Source organism: Cibotium barometz, chromosome 57 (assembly GCF_041138505.1).
Source record: "Cibotium barometz isolate CiBa-2024 chromosome 57, ASM4113850v1, whole genome shotgun sequence".
Classification (NCBI taxonomy): domain Eukaryota; kingdom Viridiplantae; phylum Streptophyta; class Polypodiopsida; order Cyatheales; family Cibotiaceae; genus Cibotium; species Cibotium barometz.
The window spans coordinates 16,381,416-16,398,484 of NC_141102.1; the positions used below are offsets into that span (position 1 = coordinate 16,381,416).

Sequence of the window (17,069 nt, forward strand, 5' to 3'; positions counted from 1 at the left end):
GTGGTAAGAGAACAGCCGTTTGGGCTGAAGCGTGGAGTTTTGAGTAGGCGCAGCTGGTGTAAAGACCGTGTGCTGGCGTGGTAAGAGAACAGCCGTTTGGGCTGAAGCGTGGAGTTTTGAGTAGGCGCAGCTGTGGTTGGCGCAAGGTAACAGTCAAGGGCTGGGGAGCAGAGACGTGGAGCCGCCTAGTAGGTGAGACGACTGGGTGATTGTGCAGCTGCAGCAAGGTTGGTGTGGACATGCAGGTCGGGCTGACAGAGATGGGTCAACAAGTGGAAGCCGCCTATGGGCAAGGTAGGTGCTGAAGGCAAGCATGGAGGACATGCATGTTGGAGAAGGCAGAGGCTGGTGGGGCGCTGCCTGTGGGAAAGAGACGGGTGCTGGCATCAAAGGGAGCTGCTAGCGAGGACAAAAGGGGAGCAGATAAGCTGCAAGTGACAGGTTTGTTGGTGTGGGCCGCCTAGGAGACAGGGTTGTGGACAGAATGGGTGCCGAGTGAAGCCGAGAGAAGGATAGGTGTTGCTACTTGGTGGTGGGCCGGTAGCAGGGCAGAGACAAAGGGCAGATAAGCTACAAGAGGAAGTGGGTTTGTTGCGGGCTGGCAGAGGATCAGCACAGAGACAGAGAGTGAGAGAGAGAAGTGTTGGTGTAGCTGCTGCTGACAACACATGGAGAAGTGATGGGCTACAGAGGACTCGAGGGTTAGCTGGTGTGGGCGCCTTCTGGAGTGAGAGTGGCCGGGTTCATTCTGGTGTGATTAGTACAACAGGCAGGCGAGAGGTTCGTGGTCGGGGATGTGGTGTATCCTCAGCAGGTTTGAGTCAGTGTTTTGTTTATGGCTGTGTGAGTAAGGCTTTTGTGTCGGGAGAAGCTTGTATGAAGTGTTTTCTGGAAATATATTGTTGGGTGTTTGCTTGGTCTATGGTGCCTCTGTTTTATGCTGTCTGTCTGGCATGGGTTGGGTGGTGAGTGCGAGAATTGTTCCAGCCGGTGGCTGGTGGTGCCCCCGTTCGTGTGTGTGATTCCAAGTTTGCAAGGTGGAAGGGCTATAGAGGCAGGGTTTTCTTTCTTTTTTTCACCTCACAATTGTCATTGCTATTTTTTTTTCAATAAAAGGCTTTACTTGTCATCCATTGTTTTTTGCAGCGTTTGCTTCTACCGCCCCCGAGGACGTGCACGATTTAGGAAGGGGGGAATGTTCCACGGGAACACTCACGGGAACACGGATTATGGAAGGAGGCCGGAAGCAATTAATGTGAGCGAGCAGGATTGTAGCCATGGGAACATAAAGATGTACATAATTTTTTCATATTTTTGTGCCGAAGTGCAATGTAAATCATTTTAGGCCAATGTGGGTTCTAAATGAGAGTTCTAAGTATATTAAGCAAGGCTCACTTATGGGGTTGTCCGCCCATGTGTGAAAGAGGCCTCGGGTTAGGGTTAGTGACATCTCTATAAAAAGAGATGTTAGCTAAAGAAAGGGGACATTTTTTGGCCATTCTCATAAGCTATTGAATGAAGCTCTTGAGCTCTCAAGCTATGGCAACTCTCTAACTCTCTCCATTGTACTCTAATGAGCATGAAGCTCCACTTCTTTCTCTTAATCTATTTTAGCATCATTGAAGTAGATTAATCTATGATTAGTTGAATGCTTCTTTCTTTCTCTTGTGTATGCATGCTTGTAGTATGTATGTGTGTAGTCTCCATTGATGCAAGCTCTTACCCACTTCATTGGCAATGAGTTATTCATGGATAGACTCTCTCTATGAGCTTGTGGGTTTGTGAATGTTACATTCTATGCTTGCGTAAGCTTGTGGGTTAGTAGATGCACACTTATGGGTTTGTTGGCATTAGGGAAAGCTAAGATTTAATCAATGTTTGAATGGGATTAAGAGATTACCATGCATTGCTTGTTCTCTTGATTAGTGTAGTGGGTTTAAGGGATTGAGAGATTGATTGAGGTGATGAATGGTTGAATCGTCAAGTGGTGGTTCGTGTATGTGAGCTCTCCCACAAGGGATAAGCCTTCATGCACTAATCGGGTCGAGTCCTCGGATTGACATTGTGTTTCTCAACACATTTGTTGATCAGTAGTACTCTATGAGCACTATTATATTGCACGGTAGAGAGAACCGCTCTTCAGCTTCCTATACATAAGAATTTTAAGTATTTATGTTTTTTCTTGGATAGATGGCAAATAACTTGAGGTGTGATGTTATACGTGAAGGAGGAGTCGATATCCCAACAATATTTGTAAGTATATATTAGCCTCAAATTATATCTTATCTTTTAATTAAAGAAGGTTATCTTAAATAACAAGTTTCTAAAATGTTCACTTATTTGTAGAACTAAAGCTTGAAGCAGTGGACCACCCCCTATGCAAGAGGAATATGATTTTGCATTACAACGAGGTTTGCAAGATCTATTTGATAGGGTGCAAGATGAAGGATGGATTATGATTATTGGAAGAGATGCTTGGCAAGCATGGCAAGTAAGTACATTCCTAAATCTTAAACCTCTTTTTTTTGCAAAATTGATTCTCACTTGCATTAGTTTTATTATGTTTTAGGATCACACAACTCGAAATGGTGGTGCCAATGTCCATGCCAATAGCAATGGAAATGTGAGAAGTAAAGGGGTTGGAGCCGCAAGGAACAATACCAATCGGACAACATGAGTTCTAGATGTCCCCTAGCACCATAGGTATTTATTACGCTTTATCTTGTATATGAGTTTTTTGGAAACATAGACTTATATAATCCACCAAGTATTATTATTGAATTTTGACATTCCTAAAACCATGGTTTGCAAATGTCTTTTATTTTTGGTATTTGTAAGTTTTACATTACACTTGTCCATGATGATGTGAAGTTATGTTAGTTTTACTATGTCAAAAAAAGAGTTGGGGCAGACTGGGGAGTCTTGTGCAAACTCTTCAATCTCCCTCAGATTGTTTTATTATGCAGTAGGTTCGCTGTTGAGCAGCGAAAAATCGTTGCTAGTTTTGATGTTGAGCAAAGAACCTGTGCGGCAAAAATAGTAGTGTGTTTAGGAGCGATATAGGCCCGACATCTCCGCACCCTTCTAGTTATAAAAGCACTGCAATTTTTGCTGCTAAACCCTCATTCTATTGTAGTGTGGGAAACTCGATGTCTTTGGGTAGAAAGAGTGCAATTCCTCCCTAAAAACTGCTTCATATTTATGTTCAATGAGAAGATAGCTTGGACAATCTTTAACTAGCCCTCTTCCTTTTTCAGATGGTACTCAAAATTCTTTCAGGAAAGTCCAAAGCCAACTAAGTTCCCTATCTGAGTAGATCTCCCCTTTCTCTACTTCCATCTCTCACCCTTCCTTAAGATTCTTATAGAACCTCTTGGATGCTCGCTAGTAGATACTCGGCCCATGGTAGAGATTAAACCATAGTGGCACACACAAGCCTTAGTAGTGGAGATATATCTGGCCAAAAACCATGTTGATTGAATCTTGGGAGATTTTATTTTCTCTTAAGAAATCATATAAAAGAACCTCCCTCTAATGCTTGCTTTCAAGCGAACTTACAACATTAATGATGGAAGTATGAGACCCCTCTCCCCCAAATATTGATAAATAGGATGATGAAGAAGAGGTTATGGAGAAGGAGTTAGAGGTTATAGATTTTAAAAAGAAGGATATCTTTATTGGTGATGTCTAAACTAGTCAAGCTTGAGAAGATCCTATTCTAAATTAGAGCCCTTTCTCAAAGGCTTTAGATGTGACTAAAGGCAAAGCATCCTTGGATACCTACATGAACGAATGCTAGTACCTTAGCAATAGAAGGCAATCTCAGGTTGGATATATGCAATCCTAACCACACTCGAGAAGAATCTCTCGCAAACAAAGACTCAAAGCCCCTCCAAAACTCAAAGAAAATGAGTCAAGTAAAAATAAACTCCTATAACACGAAAGGCATTAGGAAAAACATGGACTCAAAAATGGGCCCTATAAGGGCTCTCTGTCTGTTCCATGAATCAAGGAAAAGTGCAAAAAGAACTATAAAATATTAGCTCTCTCTCTCTTTTACGATCTAAAAGATCACGTTTTTGTTATATTATAATAGATTCACCTATTTTTTAAGATTGGGACTAGATTTTAAAGATAACAAAAAGTATTTTCTATTTGAACTCAAAACGTGTAGCTTGTTGATGTGACTCTCTTGATTAACCTCCTGGATTTTTCCTTTAAAATTCCATCAAATTTGACGGATTTAAGCTCTTTACTGACTATATTAACAAAAGTTTCCCTCGTTTTGTTCATTTCTTGTTTATTTTCTTTTTAATTCATGGCTCACACAAAGTAAACCCTATGTAGGGTGTGACTTGCAAAAGAGATTAGGCCTATGTCGTTACCGCAAGACTCCGACTCAAAAGCTAGGACCTCCTCTCACCATGCCCAGCCTAATTCTTTATACCTCACCCAAGCCCCACACCAATTGGAAGATGAGGTGCAACCCCAGCCTGAACCTGAGCCGCAACCCAAGCCCTCACATCAACCTCATCCCCAGCCTTGACCGTAGTGAAGACACCACAAATAGAGATGGAGGACATGTACTGTGGCCTTGCAGAAAATCACGCACTATCAAAAGACAATACACAGCTTAATTCCTAAGACAACATTCATGAGAGTCATACGAGAAATTCCTAACAGCTTAAGGTTAAGGGGAAACCACAAATTTTGGGCTCGGCACAAGGAGATTGGTAGTTGCCATACCAATGGACAACACAAGAAAAGGATACTTTGTAGGTGGCTGTGGAGGCTTTCATAGTAGATATGTTTGGTGATACTTTCATAGCAGCTAATCGAAAAGGATATGCTGCTAGTTCATCACTTGCACAGATGGAGGGAGACTCGTAGAGATGATAGTTGTTCATAAATATACTAGTCTTTTATAATCGTAAAACTTATATAATCACAAATTGTTGGAGGTTGAGAAGGTGGCTATGGAATGAACCCTGTGCTTGTCCCCCTTTGGTGCCTCTCTTACACTTCACCTATCAACTGAGCTTTGAATGCCATGCTATGCGATCTTCCTAGCCATGCTTTTAAGCTCTTTATTGAAGCTTCAATCTAGTTTCTAAAATTAGTGGGCAAGCCCCGAGTGGTTTTCCACACCATAAGATAAGATTTACTTGCTATAGAGGCTTCCACACAATTGATTAAGGTGCCCCAATTCAAAGAAATGCCAAAACTTTACCTCTTCACTAATCTTGCTCAAATAAAGTTTCAGCATCAAATTTAGTGAAAAGTATATGCTTTAGCAATTTGGAGATTATGGGAAAAAGATTCTTAAAGTGGGATCAATTAAATATTTTCAAGGCTCTTTGTTGTTCTTCTGAAGCTATGGGAAACCATCAATAACTCTCAAGACCTATCAAGTTCTATCTCTATCTCTACTCCTATCAAGGTATTTTCTTTCACCTCTTTCTTTTAAATTAAATCTTGATTTTGTTGCCTTGAGTTGAAATAAAATTGTAGTATTTATTTGCATGAAAAAAAATATAATTTCCATACTTAGATAGCCTTTTGTCAATAGCCAATAAAAGCTATACTTATGGGATTATTAGCTTATAAGCTTTTATGAGGCACTTGACCCTTAAAATCAGCTTGCTTACTAACCTTTTGGGCCTTTAAAATCAGCTTGCTTACTAACCTTTTGGGCCCTTAACCCATATATTAGCCAACCTAACCCTAGGATTTGTCAACCTTAGCCTTAGGTACATAACACAAACACACTCCCCCCACAATCCCCCATTTTTTCTTAGGTAAATTTTGATTTCAATCTTAGTTTTTATTTTTCATTTGTATTTATTCCAAGTGTCTACTATGGTGTTGTGATCTGTTGAATAATCTTTCTCAAGTGATGAGTAATTGAGCTCTGCAAGTAGAACTCCAGATTTTTTACAAGGTCATGGAGACTTAACCACTCCAATATTCTCCCTCATTTTATTTTGAGTATGCAAAGAAAGAGGGAGAGGTGAGAATTAGATTTAGGGGATAGGTTACGTGTGGTTAAGCTTGTTATGCTTTAACTAATTTTCTCATGTGAACTAGTTGTCTTGTGAACTAGACTAATTTCATAGGTAATCACTTTGATGCAAATTATGACAAATTTTTCTTTATTTAAGTAGGTATATATATATGTATATTAGTGCTTTAAAGTGGTTTTCCATGCTAAAAGGAAAGAGAGTCGTAGATTTGAAAAGTAGGGTTTCCTTTATTCTTAAAACAATAAGTTTAATAGTGGATTTAGCAAATATATGCTTCTAAATCATGTTTAGTTAGGGGATGATTTGTTTAAGATTAAATCTAATCTAAATGATCACTTCTTGAAAATAGTATTATTTTGCTAATATATTAGCTAAGGTAAATCTAATATATAGTGATCTTGAAATTTTTATGTGGGAAGTACTTTGGGAAGTACTTTAGAGCCATCTAGGTATTAACTCATAATCATGGGAATCATATTTCAAGTAAGAAATGATGACTCCACTATTGATAACCCAAGAGTATTTTAGACTATTAATGAAGTAAATGCATGAGAATCAAATCTAGGGTATTTGAGTAAGTTATAGAATTAGAGTTGTTATGAATTCTCATATCATAAATAAGAGAAAATTCATGCTTTTCTAATAAGTTCAAATGTGAAGAATTGGGTTGTTTTCCTTGAATGGGGTGCATGTGTTCTCTAAGTCTTCTTCCATTAAGTAAAATTAGACTCTTGGGAATATATCCTTTAAAATGGATGATGTAGGCATAAACAACAATTTAGGTCCTCGGCACTTTATTCAACTATATCATAAGATTCTTCGATAGGAGAAACTCTTTGCATATGTAGGAGTTTATAAAGAACCAAAGGACTTTAAATGAACTTTCATCAGAGACTCAAATCCTAAGTATGGAGCCACATAAACATAGAAGATGTGGGTATAACAAAATAAATAGACTTGTATCATTGATTTGCATTCATTATCTTATTCATGCAATTTGTAAGAATGTTTAGGAGGGGATGGTTTCCAATCCGAGGGACATACACTAATTCCTATGTGTGCGATAGAGTTTCGATGATAAGATTGACTCATTCATTGAAGTAAAGATGAGGAGGTGAGGGAATTATTCAGTGACCCATGACTCTTGGAAATTTTTGAAAGTGGTGTAGCTTAGAAATCAAAGGGTACATTCAGGTATTAGACCCATGGACATACCAAGGTCACGTAACCAAGTTATCTAGAGATAAATCTACTATGGGCAATGAATGAACTTGTACAACAATGAGGACTTTGCCTCAAGTGCAAGAAATACATCATGATTTATTTGTTTGAAATTGGAGGTTTAGAAATTACAAGTTTGTCTTGAAATTTAAAAAAAAAACTTAAGGGAAATGAATTAAATCCATCCTTCTAGATCTAGTGGTAGGGTGGTGGTGGCTGGATCAATGGGGTGTTGACCAAGGTTCAAGTCTCCTCCCCCACTTCCCAGTGAATAATGAAGCTAAGATCGGCATTCCATTGCTTAGCCATAAGTTATAAAATTGATCGAAATTTATCAATGACTTGTTGAGACCCCCTTGGGTTCATAGGGATGTCTCGTTGGATCTGAAGAGGGAGGCACCGAGTTTTCCATGAGGGCGATCCGAAAAGAGGAGGAAGCTAGGCTAGGCCCTCTCATAGGGCTTAAGAAGAGCCTCATTTTGAAAAGGTGTAGCCTTCAGCAAGATTATCACTAAAAACAAAATTTTTCAACATAAATCTTTTGCATTTGAATTTTTTAAAGTTGGACTTCCTTATAGAATAAGCCGAGAGAAGGCTTGCATGGTTTACATAACCCTTAAAGCTAGCCATAAAAAAGAAAAAGGTATTGCTAATAAGGCTCTCTCTCTCTCTCTCTCTCTCTCACACACACACACACACACACACACACACACACACAAACAATGTGATTGGGGCTGAGCTGTCATCCCTTTTGGAGAAGGAAATCTGTCAACTACAGATGGTATTTAGTTTGCTCCCATCAGGCTTCGAGCTACCCAGAGATCTATAGGTGACGAAGAAGGAGAAGGAAGATCACATAAGAGCCGATGACTCAACCAACAAAGGTACATCTGTTTTCATATATCTCCTGAATACTTCATTTGGTTTAAGATTAGGTTGTGATGTAAGCAAGGAAACTCATTGGGGTTTGCTTCTTCAGCGCTCGCCCCCTAGTTGTGATTCTCAAAAGATGGATTTGTGACAATTGGGAAAGTCAAGGTCTTTGGGTGGAAAGAGTGGAACTCCTCCCTAACAACTACATATTTATGTTTAAGGAGGAAGAGATGGTTTAGATGATCTGTAACTTGCCCTGTCCTTTTTTCAGATGTTACTTAAAATTCTCCCCGGCAACTCCAAAGCTAGCTAAGTGCCCTATCTGACTAGAGCTCCGCTTTCTCCACTTCCATCTTTCACCCTTCCTCAAGAATCTTATAGAACCTCTTGGATGCTTACTAGGCACCCAGCTAATGCTAGAGATTAAACCATAGTAGCACACACAAGCCTAAGTGGTGGAGATAGATCTAGCCAAAAACCATGTTAATTGATTTGGGAGACTTTAGGTTATCTCAAGAAATCACATACAAGAATTGGTTTTATGATATGATGCAGTTTCTAGAGGATGGAACATTCCCATAAAGTTAAGTTACATTGTTGATAGAAAGAAAAGGATCGCCTTGAGGAGAAGAAACTTCACAATGATTACCGAGCAAGTCTACAAAAGAGGCATAGACCAGATTCTACGAAGGTGTGTCCTGGACCATGAGAAGAAAGGCGTATTGACGGAAGCACACTGTGGCATAACTGGAGGACACATGGTTGGAGAAATCACAGCCTGAATTTTTTTACAAGTAGGCCTCTGGTGGCCAACAGTCGTGCAAGATGCCAATAGCGCAACAAAGCAATGTGATGTTTGTTAGCGGATGGGTCAACCTGGTGATTCTAATAGATTGGCCATCTTGCCCATACTACTATTGTTTTCGTTCATGAGTGGCAACCGTCTATTTTACCAAATGGCCGGAAGCTAAAGTTGTGAAAAGAAATTCTGTAAAAGAGGTGGTGAAGTTACTCTTCAAGGAAATTATTGCTAGGGCATGGATTTTCGATGGAAATAGTCAGTGACCAGGGCACCCGTTTTATGAACAAGGTAATTAAAGGGTTGACGGAAAGGTACCTCATCTATCACGTCCTCAGCCTATTACCCACAATGCAATGGCCAAGCAGAATCTACCAACAAGTTTCTGACCAAAATTTTAAAGATCATAAATGCCAACAAAAATGATTCGGACCAGAAGCTAGATGCTGCCCTATGGGTATTCCGCACATCTTAGAAAGTCATTCAAACGCCAATCAAACTAGTTTATGGGCTGGAGGTAGTAATGCCCATTGAATTTGTGGTGCCAAGTCTTGAGAGTGGCCATCCAAGAAAAGCTACCAATGGAGGAATCCTGGGAGCACGCAATACATGAGCTCCTAACCTTAGAGGACGAAAGACAACACAATTCGCTACAAGGTGACATAGTGTAATGGAGAAGGAAAGCCTGGATTGACATGCATCTCAAGGACAAAATTTTCAAGCAAGGGGACCTAGTATTGGTCTACAACTCCAAGTTGGGCTTGCACCCCGAAAAATTCAAGATCCGATGGATAGGGCCATTCATGGTGAAAAACACGGCCAGTCAGAATGCTTTTTTTTATTATATGTATTTTTAACCAAATAGTTCTATTGAGATCCTACTATGCTCTGTATAGCTAGACAATGCGATGAAGCGCTGCTATGCTGGTGAGATCATGCTACCCTCTTTATAGCTAGACGATGCAATTTTGCGTGGCTCTGGTGCTCACCAACATGAAACGATTTTTTTGCATGGTTGGAAATGCAAAAACAATGTGTTGTGCTATTGTGCAGTCTGAACTTGAGCTTGAATGCATGCCGTGTGTGCTTGTTACTATGGTGTTGCATACACCTTGATGAGGGAGTGTTGGATATGTTCCTCTCCCAAGCTTTATAGCTTTGGAACATTGCAAATGAGTGTATCAAAGTTGATGGTGGTTTTGACGTTGTTGAGGTACGTTGGTAGACGACATTGTGATGTTGCTTGATGGTTCCGCATAAGATATCATAGTCGATGCTATTCTTGAAGTTGCTAAAGCACACTAGTAGAAAACTTCATGACGTTGCATGATGGTTCTATAGAGCGTAGCACAATCGAATGCTGGTCTTGATGTTATTTTCTTTACCTTTTTGTCTCATGAAAGAACACTGAAGGCAACCTTCTTATTTGCTAGTGTTGCCTTCTTTATCCTTAATGCGTTGATTTGGGGTGACAAATCCTCTAGAGTAGTGCCTTTTGGTATCATGTTTGCGTTGGTATTCTTGTGGTTTGTAATCTCTGTGAAGCTATTTTGGGTATTAGATCCAGTAAGAACAAATAAGATTTTGATACAAATTCTAGAGCAAGCTTGGTATATGCAACCGGCATATTACCATTTGGGACCATGTTCATTGAGTTCTTTGTCATACTCACCTCCATATGGCTTAACTAGTTCTACTACATCTTTAGGTTCTTTTTCATTGTTTTTTAAATCCTGATCATGACTTATGAAGAGGTTACGATTTTGCTCTGCTACTTCCAACTCTGCATTGAAGACTACCACTAGTGTTAGAGGGCATGCTTGACCTTTGGGTGTTCAACACTCTATCTATTGCTATATGCCGCATTCTACTTCTAGTGTCTGGTGTGCTGTATTTTGGCTACATGGTTATCATCTCCTACTGCTTCTTTGTGCTGATAAGCACAATTGGCTTCTCTGCCTATTACTAGTTTGTGAGAACTATATATGCCTTAGTGTTAAGATTGAATGTAGCAATTCTGAAGAGGGAAAGTTTTTCATGAGAACCTCATTCCTCATGACTTTCTGTGAACAAGGGGATTGTAAAAAGATTATTGGGAAGGTTGCAATACATAAAATTTGATCAAATACCAAGAATACACAAGATTGCATTGCATACATCAATATTGCACGAAACTCTTGCAAAATGATTCAATCCTTTTGCTTTGCATGAACCAAGGTTATATGTAAGTATCCCTTTTTTCTGGAATTTTAACAAGATTCACAAATCTTGCATCACTTCTATGTTCTCTCTTCTATGTGACTTAATCTTGATAAAGATCTTATAAGTTTTGCATAAAAATTAAGAAGATTGATAGAGGAGAGAGTAGAGATTCAATGCTTACAACTGTTTCCATCAATCTGCACATAAATCTTTGCTTCACTATTCCACACAAAACTCTTCGAAAAAAAAATGTGTACAACAATCTTTGAAAATTGTAAATTTCTCCCATAAATCTACATATCAACTTGTACACTGCACAAGAACCAGAAATTTGTGCACAACAACCTCGGAGGGGTCACTCATAAATATGTAAGCATAGCACGTGGGTTCAACAAAAGGGTTTTATTAAATCCTAAATTTACACAGTTTTTACATACAAAAGGGTATCATTTAAAGGGAGTATTTACAGATTGAATAGAAAAAGGGTATCTTTTATTCATAAAAAATTTACAAATAAGGGGTTTTTAAATTAGTCCTTGAACGCACATGATATACATAGTTTACATATAGTGAACCCCCTGAGACAACAACCTAGAAAACTCGCAAAGTAATCTGAATTTCTGCACCAAATCTTGCACAACAATCTAAAATTTCTACACCAAATCTTGCACAACAATTTGAAATTTTTGCACTAAATTCTGTAAAGTTCTTGAAACTACAGTGGTCAAGATTCTGCACACTTTCTTGAAATTGCAGCGCAAAGTTTTGCACAACCACTCATCTTCTTACAATATTCCTTCAAGAACTCAAAGATTTGGAAACCTAGGAGTTCACTCTTGAAGAAATATGGGCTCTAAGGATTAATGTCTAAAAAACTATGCTCCCGAAGCAAGATAATGCAAGAGATCATTGAAAACTGGTTGTTGAAACTTATGTAAATCTTAACTTTGAAAATCAAGAAGAATTCAAAAACTGAGGATCAAGGAGATCAAGAACTTCAAGAAATCACGCAGTAAAGTGGATTAGGGTTCTGAAAATAGTGATTAATACAAGTTAAAAAATGATTAACATAAATTTTATTGCTAATCTTCTCAAATCAAGAAATTAGCAAACCTAAAAATTATGTAGAATCAATTCTGAAAATGATCATGATCAAGAAAGTACATTGTGTAAACTGAGTTAACAGCAATCAAAAAATGATTGTTATCCTAATCTAAGCCAACAACTCTAATACTAATGAAAGAAAGCAACATCTAGCTTAGCCTTGGATTAGCTTAATTAGCTTGGATTAGACTAATTAATCTAATTAGCCTTGGATTAGCCTAATTAATTTAATTAGTTTTGGATTAGCTTAATTAATCTAATTAGCTTGGATTAGCCTAACTAATCTAATTAACTTAGCCTAGTTGTCCTAGAGCACATGCCTTTTATAGTTGCAAGGCCCATGTACCGTAATCCTACATGTAAATGACCCTAAGCCCATACACCCAACCGATCCCATATACTTGTGCATCCTAAAATATACTTTGTTACAATACGACGGATTCATGAAAGTGATTTTGTGGGCACAGGAGGAAATATCGGGTGAGTGAGAAATTTCTAGATGATATATTGGGTGTGTGAAAAACTTCTAGATGATGATGGATGTATCATCCATTAGTTAAAACGGTAAGTTGTGGGCAGTTGCCCTTGCATAAGACAAAGACTTAAGAAAGGCTTCTCCTCCTGCTGCATTCACCAGCTTTGATGATACCTTTGCTAGTTATGAGGAGGGCCCTTGTCATCTAGGATAGCCGTGCAGTTGCAACGTCGCTGCAGTTTTGGTGTTACTAATGGAGGATGCACTGAACTGCACTGTAGCTGGAAGAGGAAAGTAAAGGGAAGTTGGTGTTGGCATGTGGGTGCCCTTTCATCAAGCGGGCTGCCTCATCGTAGGCCTTGGCAGGCTCTGGAATGTGCTCAGCCACACCCGTGTCTTCCTGCGCACAAAGTAGTAGTACACACACATGAAAGACATCAGAAACTCTGCACCAAACCCAAGAGCCCTCTGTCGAACTCCCCGATACGCCCTCTTGGTGGGTGGAGTTGGCGTCTGTGTGAGTGTGAGAGAAGAGACGAGAGAGAGCCCCTCAGGAGTACCTTGTTCTTTTCTTATGGTGGCTAGCTTTAAGGGCCGTGTACGCGTGCATGCTCTCGGCTGCCTGCCCTTACTAAAACAATAAAGCTCCGATTCAATGCAATTTCCAATCCGGACGATGGTAAACTCCCCTCGAGAGACCTAGATGCTCCTTAAGAAATGTGGCATTACTGGAAAATGGAACACTGTTCACGAAAAACATTTTTTACAACCAATACAAAAACCTTTGGTTTTAACTATCCTAAGGTTTTCAATTAGATGAATAATTCAAAACCTCTTTTTCAAAATCTCACACTTGAAAAAAAATGTCATTTGAGTATCAACCATTTTTAAAACTTATTTTTAAATATCTAACATCGCTTTGCATTTCAAAAAATAAGCATTCAAAAACTTTGTATGGAGGCATCCTTCCATGCCTCCATAGCTTGAACAACATCAAAATATTCCACATTTGGACCTTAAATTGATATATGCAACAATGATTCCAAACTTCTCATCTAAAGTTTTTTTCTTCAACGTATTTTGATCTTACTTTGTGTAGAAAAACCCCTTTCACAAATTGTCGTACTACAGCACACTGGATCATGGCAATTTGACTCAAGAACAATAAGTTTGCATATTTTTCCTTAGGAAAAGTATTCCAACCTATGCATGTCCAAGTTTCATGCAAATGGAGTTTTTTCCAATCCAAATCTGCTTGCACTTTAAACACTTGAAATTCCTTTTTTTATGCAGCTCTCATATACAAGGTTTAAACATTGACTGTCTCTTTTGGCCATGCATAAAAGTCAACCAAGACATTCATTTCATCAACCCCATATACTTTCAAAAGCTTCCCACTTAGGAATGAAGATGGACATAAACAAGTTGGCCAAGACAACATTGGCTACAAATCTTTGCTTTAAGGAATCTATTAGCAATGTGCAATACTCTTTTTGAAACCCTATTGCAATCACAAGGTCAGAACCTATGGCACACCTCTCAATTTTACGTAGTATGGCCACCTAGGTCAAAAATGAAGTAATTCCACCCCACTGTCAAAAGGTAATCTCCAATAGTACCCGGATCGAATGGAAAGGTCAATGGACTCTTGTATGGATGAATGTAAATCCAAGGCACTCTGAATCCAAGATAGTGGTCATGTGCTAATCTAGTGTGAATGGAGAGGCTAACGAACCACCCTTGATGGTGTAGCTATTCGTGTACCCTCCAAGATCAAATAGAAAGGTACACATTAGGGATCCTTGATATTGATGTCCTGGTAGTGCAAGGGTCGAAGGGAAAGCTCCTAAGCCCATCCACATGACTATAGTATGAATCTAAAACCTGAGGTATCCACCAAGTGGAATCAAGGCTCCTAGCATGAATGTGGAATTGTCTCAATGCAAAAGAACCATCATGTATGCCACGACTAAGATGTGTCATAGGTGCATCAGAATGATTTGCCACATAGTTAGTAACCATGTGCCAAAAGTGGCATAGAATGCACCCATAGAAAAATATCACAGCCTAAAGAACATAGGCTCGTGTAAACACTCGTGTCAACACTCGTGGTGGGAGTCAAAAGAACATGCTCAAAGTGGGCGTCGTGTAGGATAAAGTGTGAACCAATGGCATCATCCACTTAAGCACCACTCAAACAATCAAAGGCATGATCCCAATGCGTTGATGTTAGTAGAAGCACGATCCAAAACATTCACTAACCACTACACCACACCACCTCTTTAACGATGTGTGTTTTGCTACTAAAAGCTTCACTTTGAGCATCCCTACTGTGTGTTGTTGATGTGGCACCCATTAGGAACGATTACTAGACATAGCTTACGAGATGTATAGGCATTTCTTAAGTGATGCCTGCAACATGGCATAAGGGACACCTGTAGCATGGGCATCACTCAAATAAGGTACTTTTAGTGCATTGCTTAAGCGATGATGGGCAATGCGTAAGTGACACCTAATCGTTATTTTACTTAATTAAAAACTAGTGTAATAGTGCGATAGTTCTCTCTCTCTCATGCACACATATACACATTATAGTGTGATGGTTCTCTCCCTCTCTTACTCTCACTATATCATTAAAATACTCCTTTATCTCTCACACACATACATACAATACCAAAGTACTCCTTTTCTTTGTCTCTCTCTCTCTCTCTCCCTCTCTCACACATTATAGTGTGATGGTTCTCTCCCTCTCTTACTCTCACTATATCATTAAAATACTCCTTTATCTCTCTCACACATACATACAATACCAAAGTACTCCTTTTCTTTGTCTCTCTCTCTCTCTCTCCCTCTCTTGACTCGAATTGGATTGAGAATACATTAAAGAACTCTCTCTCTCTGAAAGGTTGAGCATACAAGTGAGCAAAGATCAATTCAACATGGTGGATTATAACATTGGTAAGCACATAATTATACTACAACAATTTACATTTATGCACAAAGTTGAACCAAAATAAAAGCTCATGTAAATATATGTAAGCATATAAGAGTAAAAAGTATATAAATTGATCAAATGTCTAAAAATGGTAAAATATGATGAGCACAAATGGCAGAATGTGAGGCCAGTGTAGTCTACCTAATCCATGTTCAAACAAAAATATCAGTTAAAATAAAAGTCACTAAAGTAGAAGGTCAAAGTCAGTATTAGTTCAGAGGTAGTAGTCCAGGGAGGAAGGATGACAAAATGTCCATCCCATCATCAAGTTTAGCAAAAAGGATTGTCACATTGTGAGGAAAATCCAGAGCCCAATCGAAACACACTATATAGGTAGATGTAATTTGTATAAATAAGATAGGGTGTAGCGGATCCATAGTGGGGAAAATAGTGCATGGCAACCACGTGAGAGAATGAAAAAAGAAAGCATATGGGAAACCCAAGGAAGCCAGGCGGTGATACTTGCTAGAAGAATCAAGGATGACGATGTGGTTCAAGAGGGGAAAAGAAACATTTTTTTGGACATAGACAAGAGCGGTGGCTAGAGAGACCACAAGAGGGGTGAGAGACTACAATGGATACACCCTGAGGGAGTGTTGGTGGATGCATTTCTCTCTCAAGATTTATAGCTATGGTGGTTGCAAAGGAGCGTGTCACAATCGACAGTGGTCTTGACATTGTTGCTGCGACACATTGGTAAACAACATCATGACCTTGCTTGACGGTATTGTAGACCATATCATAGTCAATGCTGCTGAGACACATAGTAGATGACTTCAAGATGTTGCCTGATGGTTTTGTAGAGTGTATCACAATCGATGTTGGTCTTACTATTAGTTGCTTTGTCTTTTTGTCTCATGAAAGAACATTGAAGACAACCTTCTTATTTCTTTGTGCTCCCTTCACTGTCTCAATGCGTTTATTTGGGGTGAAAAGTCCTCTAGAGAATGCCTTTTGGTACCATGTTTTCATTGGTATTCTTGTGATTTGGAATCTATGTACCCTTGTCTTTATTGGAAGCTATTTTGGGTATAAAAACCAACTATTGAAGATTGAATAAAAACAAATAAGATTCCAAGACAAATGCTAGAGCTTGGTATATGAAGCCAACCTATTACCATTGAGGTCCGTATTCATCGAGATCTTCTTCATACTCACCTCCATAAAGCTTAACTAGTTCTACTACATCTTTGGGTTAATCTTGTTGATCATCTTTTTAATTCTGATCGTGACTTGTGTAGGGATCACAATTGTGCTCTACTACTTCCAACTCTATAGTGAAGATTACCACGGGTGGTGGAGGGCATGTTTGACCTCTGGGTCTTGAGCACTCTATCTCTTGCTTTATGCCGCATTCTACTTCTTCACCAAGCTGGA

General features: G+C 39.1%; 1 pseudogene; it reads left to right on the top strand.

Annotated features, from left to right (window-relative positions):
- Positions 1-239: 239 nt before the first annotated feature.
- LOC147606495 (transmembrane 9 superfamily member 6 pseudogene) lies at positions 240-10,957 on the top strand (annotated as a pseudogene).
- Positions 10,958-17,069: the final 6,112 nt, after the last annotated feature.